We start from the raw sequence: 12,796 nt of genomic DNA on the forward strand, positions 1-12,796 counted from the left end.
GTGGTCAGTTGCCAGTTTGGAATTTTAATTAAAATTGTTAATTAAAATGGCGGCGGATGCAGATTAATCTTGAATACAAAGAATCAAGAAAATATTATTATAAACAGGCTGATAAAAAAATGCGAACTAATTCTGTAGATATTTGCGCTCTAATCAAGTTAAGTATGAAATTTCTACGTTGCTTACAAAATATAAACATGGTTATTGAAAAAGCTGTTCATTTCTTGGAAATTATCTTTCAATGAATTTTTGACCCCTTCAGGAGAAGGCTAATTTTTAATTAGAAGTTTTTTCTTTCTAGAAAAATTGGAAACCTTTTTGTTTTGTGTGTACGTGTGCTAAAGATAACCAAAGAAGATAAAAATAGTTTTTCAGAGGTAATATACATTTCAAATTAAAATGAAACCCAATACATGTTTTATTCGTTTAGAAATGTATTTGAGTTTTCCGAGATAGCACGCACATTTGGTCGATTAGCTTGTCATTGGATTACACATGCAATCATTCTGGCAAAAACTAAATTATCTTTGTCACAAGCTTGCAAGATTCCACATTGGTGTCGATTTGTTCTAGACGGTGTCAGTAGATGTAATATTTAGCTCTTTCATTCCTCCCGGTATAAACGCAAGTAAGTGAAGGAGATTGAATTTAAAATTTCATTTATTGAAATTTGATATTCTATCTCAGACAAACTTGAATTTTAATTCAGATTCAGGAACTTGGTACCATGATAATTTTATAGGAAGAATTTTATGTTTGATTAAGTATAGAAATTTTGCACGCAATGTAAATTGGTGTATCATTTCGTCTGTAGGCGCACTCCCGTCAGTCTCAAAACAGGTTGATTTTTTAGTTTTATTTGAAATTTTCGAAGTATATCGTTTTCTTGGTCGAAAAAAGAAAACGAAGTGAAAAATAGTCCGTGCTTTCAGTCGATTGATATCTTGTGCGCAATATACTAATGAATATATCAAGTCATTTTGAAAATAATTAAGGTGAGTTACACGCACATGTAATAAAGAAATACGGATACTAGTTCAGGCTTGAAGAAGGCGTGGTTTGCATATTTCGCAGGTTCGTTTCACTGGCATGTCGCATGCCATTTCTCTACATAGGCCTGTAAAATGGATTTCATTCTCTTTCGTTTAAACTTAAAATAAACACATAAGCTGTTAGCATGCATTAAGCTGCATGTAAACGACTAATTAATGGTTGAAGTAGCTGACATTGCGCATGCGTGTTCGCCATTCGCCATCGCCAGTGTTAAACTCGATCCCAGACCACTTGGAGCCCAATTAAGCAGCTGGACTCTCGCTTGCTTCCTCATTGAAAGGAACTTAAAACATCAGCACTTTGTTGAAAGAGGAAGACTTGTTTTTTAACAGTTTTACCACTTTTCATTGCCAAGCACTTATTCTTTTCCAATAACAGGTAAGAGTTCCATTTAAAGACAAGAAGCCAATTCATCGTCTCCAGGGTTAGTGCTTTCACTTTAGCACGAAAAAAAAAAAAACCCCAGTGAACTGCTGACAAATATCGTGTTACGCTTGCTTTCTATTCGAAACAACGTCTGTTTCAGCAGTATATGTCAGACTCAGGTGACTCAGGATTTTCGGTTTCTATTTTTTGTTCGGCGAAGAAACGTTATATTTCGACTCAGGTGACTCAAGAAGAGAACAACAACATTGCGCGTGTGTTGTAATGAAATCAACAAATTCCGCGTTTTGTGAAGAACTCTAATTAAGGGGTAAAGTTCCGTGTTTCGATTTGGGATTAAACGCCGTCTGTTATTGAAAAACCAGTTGAATAATCTTGCTGTTAGTTGAGGAAAAAAAGCAATGGGTTTGCGCCGTTCTTCGCGCTTCTCCCAACTAACCGAACGCCTGAAAAAGACGTCGCGTCGTACAAGATGCCTTTGTCCTCTAAGTCACCGTCTTTGTAGAATTCATATCGGTTTAAAAGTTGACTTCCGCTACTGACTGTCTTCCGCTAGAGCGAGATTTGTAGATTCCCGCCGCTTAATTACCATTGTATATTTTATCATGCGTAAATAAACTAGAGAAATTTTACTGACTAACATGCGTAAAATAAGTAGAGATAATGCATAGACGGCTTGCAGAGGGCTTGTAAGCAATAAGCTGTCTATAGAGTCAAAAAATGATGAAAAATGTCAGGGTTCTTTATAACACTGACATGTGCGTTGACAAGCACATGATGAAAAACTGTTTATTACTGAATAATTCGAGAATAATTCAAAGATGCAATTGCGGATGAGACGTACACCGATTACAAGTTTAATGTTGAGCTGTTACGCGCAAACATGATTTAGGTGGTTTGAGAAAGAATGATATAGCACTGACATAGATTCCTTCCAACTCTGTTTGTATGAAGCCGGATTTTTGTCTCAACCAGTTGTTGTTGTTTTTGTTGTTGCTTAAAGGTCTGTTATAGGTAGAGGAACTCAAAGTACGGAGGCGGTTGTTTTGTTGGTGGGGGAACTCTGTGGCAGAGACAACTGATACCGTGCCGGTTTCGCTTAACAATCGAACTGGAAAAAAGAGGGACTGTTTATAAGAAAGTGACAAATTTATTTTCATTAGCAGGTGCCGGCCGTTGTCGCAAAATAATAAAATTACGGAAAATTTAGGTGGACGTTGTCTAAGTGCTCCTAAACGGTCTTAAAAACAATTGTAAAGGAAGCCAGAAAAAACGGTCAAATTTTAAGGACGTAAAAAATTATAGCACGACACTCTATGAACAGAGCCATGTATGGCTTGAAGCCGCCATCATGGCCGCTGGTCAAGGAGAACGAAGACTCTTGTATGAGATAAATTTACATATTGGGTTGTGAAGCGGTGGAGGAAAGCAAAGAAAAGTTTTACAACTCGTTTTAAAATCCGAAATACTTTTTTTGCAGTCTGCCTTTATATGGACCGCTTTATTATCCAACCACTGTCTTGTCACGTGATCTCTCACTTACCCGACAGGTTCACAGGTAGTTGGTAAACCTTGAGGATTAAGTAAGGATTTATTTCACTTTAATTTGTCCATTATGGTTTGCATGGGACTGCATGTTTACTCTAGGTTTAATGCATTTTTTCAAACGTATTAACATATAAGTGTTGATATCAGTATGCAAGACTTTGTTGGGTAATTTATTTCATCGGATTTGGACGAAAGTGTGATTTCTCGGTGATTAAGGTAAATCTTTTCTAGTTTTCAGTGTTTTTCAAAGTTTAAACATTAGTTTAAACAGCCGTGAACTGATTTTATCACGACGTAGAGACAAGTAATTCAGGACAATTTTATAATTTAGTTTGGCACTCGGAGCGCTTTAGTTTGATGTTTTACTTTGATCCTAAAGTGATTCGAATCCCCACAGAAGCAGTTTAAACAGCGCAACCTCGGACTAAGCCCAATTCCCAATGAAAATGTCATCGTTCATCTCGGAATTGGCATCTATAAACGCAACTTCGCAGCGTTAATCAACGGCAGAGCTGAGATATTTATATTTGAGATATATTTTACCTGGACGGTACAGCTAATCGTAACAACTTATATTGTGTAACTGGTGTCTTTGAAACCCGTTTTTTAAAGCCTGGTTTTCACTAGCGACGCAAGCACAAGCGCAAGCAAAAACGCAAGAACGCGGACAGGAAAAATATGACCCTTGTGCTTGTGCTTGACACAAGTTCAAATCATAAGCATCAAAATTTAATGTGTTCGTGCTTTTGCTTGCATCGAAGCCGTATTTGAAATAAAAGCTGATGCTTGCGCTTGTGCTTGCGTCGCTAACTTGAATGAAAACCAGGCTTAAAGATCCGACAAATTTGTCTTAGTTAGATCTCAGAAGTAAGAAGTGCATGAGCTAAACTTCAATGCCCGTTGCATTCCGGTGAATTTACAATATTTTTCATAATCAGTTGTTCCTTTGTGTAGCGGAACTTCTTTTAATCGCGGCTCGTTTATAAAAAACATTGACTACTTTTTAGAAATATCGACGGTTCTATAAGGCTTGCTCGTTTTTTACTATTTTTGCCACGAAGTCATTTATATATATAGCGCTACCACTGTTTAAAGAACCCTTTAAAGGCTGTTTAATTCGAAACTTTGATGCAAAACTGGAACTTTAACGGACAATTAAAAATGTTTTCAAGCCCAATTTGTTACTCGGTCGCGTCAAAAATTAACCCTTCATCCAATTTCTCCAAAAAAACCCTCACAAGATGGAAGTAATTTTCGACAAGAGCTGGTTCTTAACATGTGGTGATGTCAAAACCTTCGCATATTTATAATCGTAGAGTCATGACTAATTTTCAGTCTCGGATTTTTTAAATTACATATATAATGTGTTATTAACTCAGTTTTTCACCGCCCGTTTTTCTCTGTGAGGTTATGACTGAAATTGGGTTCGGGCTTCCGAGTTTAATTTGTTTTATAACACGCGAAATTTCACTAATAATAAATTAAATAGATGAAACCGCACGCGATGGAAAACATGACAGACCAGCGTAATGGGTAAACGCGAATAGACCGAAATCAAATCACTTATGATTGAATTTTCTCTTGCTGAAGACACGTTTTGACTGATTTTCAATTCATTTTTCATTCATTCATTCATCTCAAGATTCCTCTTTGTCTAGACAGCAAAACTAAACATTTTTTAGAAACTGCGGCTTGCACGAAATATATTAATCCCAAAACTACTCTCTGTTAGGCTAAAGAAGGCTATTTTTAGCCGGCCCCCTAGATCATTTATGAAGTCGAGAATTGGTAAGAATTATATATTTCAAACTTGTCAACCAATTTTACAAAAATCAGTTTGCGTGTCCACTTCATAAACACGGTTTCGATTAATTTCAGCAGATGTTGTAAAGTATCAATTAAATTCGCATCTAGTTCTTTGCCGACACTTTTATTATACAAACAAATTGGACCTGACATGTTTATTGAATTAACAGGGCATGCGCACAAGAGAGGATGAGGGGCATCATTTCAAAAGCAGTCTCGTTCCCAGAGCCGCGCCGGCGCGCTTTTGGTCAATTTAGCGATTTTTTTCAGAGCTAGAATAAGCGACTACTTAATTATGTTTATTAAAAGAACAATTTCACTTGAAATTGAACGGACATTTGCATTGCCAGAAAGAAAAAAGTTATTGGCATCTATATTTAAAAGAATTTTTCAAGTCGACTATGCTTATTTTGTTTCCCTTTGGGGTGGGAGGGGAGGTACTAAAATTTAACGGGTATTAAGTTTGACCGAGACAAATTTTAGCGAGCACAAAATTTAGCGATTTTTGCCCAACTCGCTAAAATCACTAAAATTAGTAGCCGCTAACAATAGTAACCTTAAGGTATAAAAGAAAAAAACTCAAGGAACATAACACAGCAAATACAAAAGAAGGTATGGATGGACGAAAATTGTAGGAGATTGACGGTTATGCTGAACAATTTCCTTTTCAAAGTTAATCAAGTTTGTTTGTATCTTTTAATTATAACGAAGGGGAGACACATTTGTCTACAATGAAGCTATGGTTTGGCATTATACCTCTAAAAAGTAATTTCTTTGCTAACATTAATGTTCATAGCGAGAATTTGGCAAAACGTAATTAAATAGACAAAACTCAGCCGTGGCACAGCCCCTTTAAAGGCTTTTGCATATGAAGAAGGGGATTGATGCGGAAACTATATTTTAGCGGACATGCAAATTTTGTTTCCAAGAAGTATTTTTTCCTGCATATTTTTACTGAAGCCTTTGGCTTCCGGAGAAAACATTTCTCCCTTTTGATCAACATCGTGCTTTAATATTATGATGCTAATACTTGTGTTTGCGTCACACAGTGTAAACCAACCTTGAAGATAACTCTTCGCGCTCCTTTATTCAACCTCTTTGTGTCTTTTTAAGCCGGTTTACCTGTACGAGTACAAGCATAAGAATAGGCACTTTATCAAAATTGAGTGATACTGCACTCGCTTGCGTATGTCGCCTTTATGCTTATCACACGTGTGAAAGCTCCGTTTTGATTTGTTAGGGAGAATATAGATCGTGATAGCAGTTGGGACAGAGTGAATTGCTCACAGAGGCAACTGCCTTGATTTGCCTTATATATAGGGTAGAAATGAACTTAATTCATTATCAAAGAAAATTTCTTTTTCCAACTTGTTTTCCTTTCAGATCTTGTAACCTATGTCCAAATTTTGAAGAGTGAAATAAGTTTAATTACTATGGTAACTTGGCCGGAGTACGGCCCCTTTAAAAATTTGATGTCGCATTTTCTTCAAAATACTGAGGAGATTTGCAAACGTGACGAAAACACAATTATGCAGCTGCGACTTTGTTGTTGTTCGAGCTTAATTATCAATAGATCAAGAGAGTCATTACCCGTTATGACGCGTGTTTGTCGTAAGCAGTCTTTGTATTGCATCGATTTGCACGACATCCGGCGTAAAGATGCATAAATTAGAATAATTAGTATCCTGTAGATGTGTCATAAATTAAAAGTGATTTTCATCAAGGATAGTTTTCAACTGTTTTCAACTATAATGGACTTGGTGTGATTGCTAAAAAGGAAGTTGAGCACAGGTTTTAGTTACAAAAAAATGCAAACAAAGAATTGGAAGGAAGCACTGTTGTTTTTATATTTTTTCTTTAATTTGTATTTCTGTAACACCCACTCACATCCAATTTTTTTATGTAGACTTGGAATGCATGGGGTGCTGAAAAGAAAACAGTTCGTAGAAAAAAACAATGTTATTCAAAATTTCTGCACATCAGGTCGGTATTGTTTAGAAAATGTTTCAATTTGTCCGGGCACAACCCAGTGGAAAATTGTTTTTTAGGCATTCAAATTATCCCGAAGTAGTTTTATGCCAAAATTGCGACGTTTTCGGACGCCAAAACGAGCCGTTTTTTAGGCGTTCGGGTTTGAGGACAATTCAAGCATTTAAATTAGCACATTAAAACCGAAGTCGGTCGCCCCGGGAGAATCCGGACACTAATATATTGGAAATCATTCCTGCATTGTTTCATTAATTCAATATATAACACGACAAGACGGAGATTAGGCGCCTCTTTAATTTATAAATAAATAGACAGAACTGAGAATCAGCGATGTATAGAAATAAGGTAATTTCTATATAGCCGTGATCACGAAAACTACAAAAAACGAAACTACAAAGCGAGCGGTGAGTCCACATTTTCTCTTTCTCTCTATAGATACTTATGTATTACTGGTTGCATTGCCTGTACATTTGCCCAGAAAACTCCGTCTTAACTTGCAACGCAATTAAAAACGTTGAAGGCAATTTGTATTGGCATACGCCGTTTCATGTTGTTATAAGAACTGCAGTGCTATAGCGCTTGAAAACTGAACTTTGAAAAGGCACGTCGGTTGCATGAAAAATTGAATTTCCAATCAGTGTTCAAATTCTAAAGAAGAAGTGATAGGCCTTTAGCTGTTATTTAGAGATTGAGGTTATTGTGGGGCCGTAATATTGTTATGCCACAAAACGGCGGTGAAAATGTGGCTATTTATGGACTCTTGATCCGGACACACTGAGCGAATTTCATTCTATTCATTTCTTGTTTTCACTACAGTTCTGATATTTATTTTTATGCTTCTATGTTTTTCATAGGTTCATTTCGTAAAAATTGTATTTATTGTTCACTTTATGGGTACTTTCCTTGAGATAAATTTGGTGGGGGGGGGGGGGGGGGGGGGGGTCTTCAAGTTCAGTTGTTCATGTAATTTAGACTTTTCAGCATTCATATTAGTATATTCTTAATTTAAAAAATATAAAATAATTTCATGACTCAGAGCGAAATTAAAAGTTTAAAAGTGGAACATTCCATTTTTAAGCTTTTTTATTGCGCTCTAAGTACAGAAGATTAAAACATGAGCAGGGAACAAAGCTTGCTGTCATATTTAAAAACAAAAATCAAATCTCATCTGGTAATCACGACAAACAAATGTAACCTGTGCCAAGCGCGGGAAAACGGGCTTACGCCAGATCGCGATTGGTTTGGGGTTTATTCCTGATTGGTTTTAGAGCTGTTTTCACTTGAGTAAAGTAATTCGCATTTGCTTTGGTTTTGCATTACTGCGCTTATAGTGATTGGTTATTAAAAAACTTGGGCTACTTTTTCAACCAATCAGATGTAAAACCAAAATCAATCGTGACTCGCTCACGCACGTTTTCCCGCGCTTCGTGCCTGCTACGTGTTTTTGCTTGGAGTTTTGGTAAGTTCGGATTGTCAGTATCTTTTTTGATTGACCAGAGTGACTTCTTTAGTTTTCATTTTACGGCACTCAATTGAAAACCACTCCAAAAGAAAACCTTATACTAAATATTTATGTCCTGATTGGTTGCTAAGAATGTTGAACGCGTTTTCTGACAACTACAGAACTCGTTGAACGGAACGCCGCGCCAAAGTATGCGACAGTCGTAAAATAGTTAGAGCAATAGAGCACGAAATCTTGTGACTGAAACAACAGACTTGAAGTTTCCCAGATCATTTTTAGTCTCGACAAGCTCTATAAATTAATTTGCTTTTCTCTTTACACAATCAAAGTTAGGGTTGTTCCGAGCTACGCGTACGTTTCTACACTCGTCCCAGGTCATAGCGTTCTTGTGAAGAGAGAGAGAACTGGGTACTGGATTTGGCATGTTCGAGTTCGAAATCATTCTCGTCCCCATAGCCCTTTCGTTTCTCTTAGCCGGCTTGGCACGAGAAAACTTGTTCTGTCGCTAAGGCTCAGCCGGCTAAGAGAAACGAAAGGGTAGGGGGTCGAAATGGCAAGAAACAAATCTAATCCATTGCAGCTTGACTCACTATAAAATTGCGGAGAAATCCCGGCTTGAATCAATTCATTTCAAAAATTTATATGTACTTTTTCCCTGACCAAGTTTATTTCATACTTTCTCTCGGCTAAGAACCTTTTTTCTATGTACGGGTACGAATATGAAGCCCATTTCACGGAAAAAGTTCTTACGAAATTCATCATTGGTCATCCACCAAAATAACAAAATTACACTCTTTTACAGAGCATAAGAGAAGAAAAAAAAAAAAAACGGAAAAAAAATGCAGTGTGTGAATTCGCGTCCAGTCCAGTGAGTTATAAATGCGTGCTCGCCGGAACGAATTTTTTCGACCGCGTTTTGATGTTGATATGTTATAACAGATTTTCGCAAATTGTTGTAAACGATCAATTATTAATATTAAACGCGAGCGAAGACCTGTGTTTCGTCGGAAGCTGAGAATGGCGAGAATTCTTAGTTATCGCTTTACTTATAAGCCAACTGTGAATATACGTGTATTTATATTAGTCTGCAGTGGCAGACATCTGTTTTCAATGTTTAACATTCTGAAGTCTTTTCTAAGCAAGAGCAAACATTACAAAATCACCATTGTCTCTCATTGTCCTGTCTTTGCGGCTCATTCTCAGCTGTAAAATAACCGGCTGTACGGCTGCACAAGTTAATATTACCGGTGTTAAAAAGCTTCTATTTTACGCTCAGCAGGAATCATATTAAATACTTTAAAACGAACTTATGTTAGAAGACATATATCAACAACCTCGGGTTTTTTCGCTTAGGACAAAACGCAATGAACAACTCCATGTCAAGAAATGACACTGCGTTTAAAAAAATTCGGAGGAAACTGTTTGCGCAAGGGTCCGGGTAGCCGTTGTACTACTTTAGACTTATTTGACTATTTTTTTTTGCCGACAAAAGAGCTTGTTAATGAACCCGGTGACTGTTGCTATCTAAACTCACAGTTGTTAAAAAAGTGTAACCCAAATCAACGAATCAATGGAGACCTTGTTAATTTATTTGTTGATTGTTGTTGTACATTACCCCACGGTGAAATTCATTGCCTTCAATTAAGTTCTTAAATAGCCACGAGCGAAAGTGCATTGTATGGGACAATAGTGCAGCTGCGAGAAATTTCACCCCTGCAAAAACGCAACTTTTACGTCTTGCACAAAACAGCGATGGACAGTTCTTCGAGCAACCCATGTTGGGATCGATAATTGACAGTTGCCAATCAATACAGCACGAATCGCTCTTTAATTAGCCCTAATCGTTAAATCGGATTACGCCAGTCAACCAGAGCGAAAGTCGCACGCGCGGTTTAAATGAAAATTTGACTGACGTGCAAAAGCAGTGCCGATCGATCCAAGCTGTAGGCAGATGTTCCAGACACCGGGTAATTATATATTGATCTCACTCGAGCCGACCTTCGGGTACTAGGAGACACGGCGGGATTATACAAGAACGCGGCATAATCGAACACTATTCCGTATAATCCGCTCGGCTTTTGGACTGAATTTCAGTCTCAGCAAGGAAATCGCACCAGGTGAGGTTTCAGCTTAAGTTACATTTTCGGTTTCGCTGTCTTTGAAAAGTAACACTTTCAATTACAGCAAGGAGTGCGCACAGTTTAAATCTTGTCTCTCACAATTGCTGTCGAAACGAAATTGACAGCGGCCCAGTTTAGAATTTTTAATGGAGAAGAGTGTAGTTTTCAAGGCCAACGCCGGATAGATCGCCTTTTAGTAATGATGTTTTAATGCCCGAGAATCGATCTCCGATTTTGCTAAACTTTCGAAAATGGCTATATCGCTGACGTACATCTGTCGAGTGCGTCTTGTCAGATGTTACGTAAAAAGTAACAAAATATGACAATGCAGATTTTCCTTCGACGCGATTGCACTTCGTCTTGTCTAAAATCCTACAGAAGCGATCCGATCGAGTCATGAGGTGCTGTGATAAAAACGAGGAGATTTTGATGTGGTTTTCGAAGTACTCTAAGATAATGCTGTATGGAACAACTGATCGTTACTTGTTTATTGCATTAAGTATATTCCTATCAACTTTCAACGCGCCGTCTTTACTTTTGAGTTTTGGGGATATTTTCATTAATTTTTCCTCGTTTAAACGCTAAACTCGTTGTGTTTTCAGCGACGTGCACTTTCCCTTGACCGTCGGTATAATAAGATCGAGAAGCCGCTCTCTTTTGGATGTCAAAAAGTACTTCAAAATGTTGATTCTTTTGTGACATGTGAAAAACCAAAATGCAAATTATGCCTCAGGCTGTTGCATTAAATTAAGATCGTATTTTATCACTGAAATGTTTATCACATCCAAATTCAAGGGTTGAATTACAGGCCGCTATGATTTATTATCGCTTCGAAATATTGCAAAAACTTAATGAAAAAGCGCCTCGGTTAGAGTTTTTTATTCAGATCAATGTTCTCGTTAATAAATTTCGCTTTTGTAAGAACCGACGTTTTCGTTTTGTATCCAATTGACATCAAATATACTTCTTTTTGTGGCATCATGGCGTATATAGGAAATAATTTTTAAATAGTAATTTTTTTGCTTTGTGCCGAACTCTTGGGGTGGTCTTTGACTAACGATTCAAACAGTGTAAAAACAACGCATATAATCAGATACAATGCGGTAGATGTTGTCAGCGAAGTTGTTTACGAAATGTTCGCGCGAACGGAGTTCTCGAATGTTTGGTAAATGTGATTTTGTTGTTAAATGTTTCCATGTATTCGTGCCTTTTTTCTTTATATTGCTGATAAATTATTTCTCTCCTCGCTAATGCCAAAATTACACGAAACCACAGTTTGAACTTGGATTTTGTCAGCAAGAGCAGGTCACCTGAAATGCGGTTAAGGGTCGGCTTAGATTCAGTTTAAAAATCAAATTCCCACAGAGTAATGAAACGTAATTCAGTCGAATTTAGTCGACTTGTCCATCGACTCTAAGTAAAGATACTCGATTCAAGCTGTGAAGGGCAACGAACTCCCTTCTTTCCGTAAAATCTGAAAATGTAACTTCGTAAACATTCTCCTTCTCTAATTACAATTTCTAGCCTGATTAATGAGCTTTCAGTGTGCAAATTTGGCCGAATCTTACGCAAAGAAACCGGATTCTGAGAGAAAATACCACTCATCACCTTCTATTTAGAAGTTTACCAGCCGGAAAAAAGCGTTTAAAGTACATCATGCAGTGTATTTAACGTCACTTTTATCCCGGGCCATTACGCCTAAATCTGGCGCGGCTCAAAGCTGATTGCAAGCTTGAACCGAATTTTATTCAGCGCTGTAGTTTCTTAGCTCAGTGGAGTTCGGCTTTCCGGTCAGTAAGCTAAGCGTTTACACCGAAATGAGTGAAACCAAGGAAGCGTTTTCAATAGGCTTTGTTTGTCAATCACCTTTACTAAAGAACCAAACATCACTGGCTATATAAACAGGGTTACACATTTAACAATGGGAGAACAAGCAACATACTAGAAACAATCTCGTGAGTTCCTCGGTGAAATACATACTAGTTATGCAACGCTTTCGAGTGGTATATTATGTAATATCCCCCTATTCTTTTTTTTTTTCTCCTTATACACACCCCCTTTTGGGGGGGGGTAAAAAAAAAAAAAAAAAAAAAAGAGATGGGTTATATTATATATTACAAAAGAAGATTTTTTTTTTTTTTTTTTTTTTCCCTTCCAATTAAATTTTTTTTATTTTTTTTCGTCAAAAATACCACCCCCCCCCCGGAAGGGGGGGTTGGGTTCCATCCATTAAAATCTTTCTTTTTTTTTTTTTTTTTTTTTTTTTTTTTTTGAAAAAAACATGTAACAAAACATTTAACTTGTGTTCGGCTGCACCGCCAGACCTGAGTGAGTTTTTCTGCCGACACACGCAAAAAGGACGCTTGTTTACAAACTTATCTCAACTGCTCGGTCACCAAGAAACGCTTTAAACTTTCACCGGCCTAAACAAGCT

Source organism: Oculina patagonica, chromosome 12 (genome assembly GCF_052425735.1).
Source record: "Oculina patagonica isolate OP01 chromosome 12, crgOcupat, whole genome shotgun sequence".
Taxonomy (NCBI): domain Eukaryota; kingdom Metazoa; phylum Cnidaria; class Anthozoa; order Scleractinia; family Oculinidae; genus Oculina; species Oculina patagonica.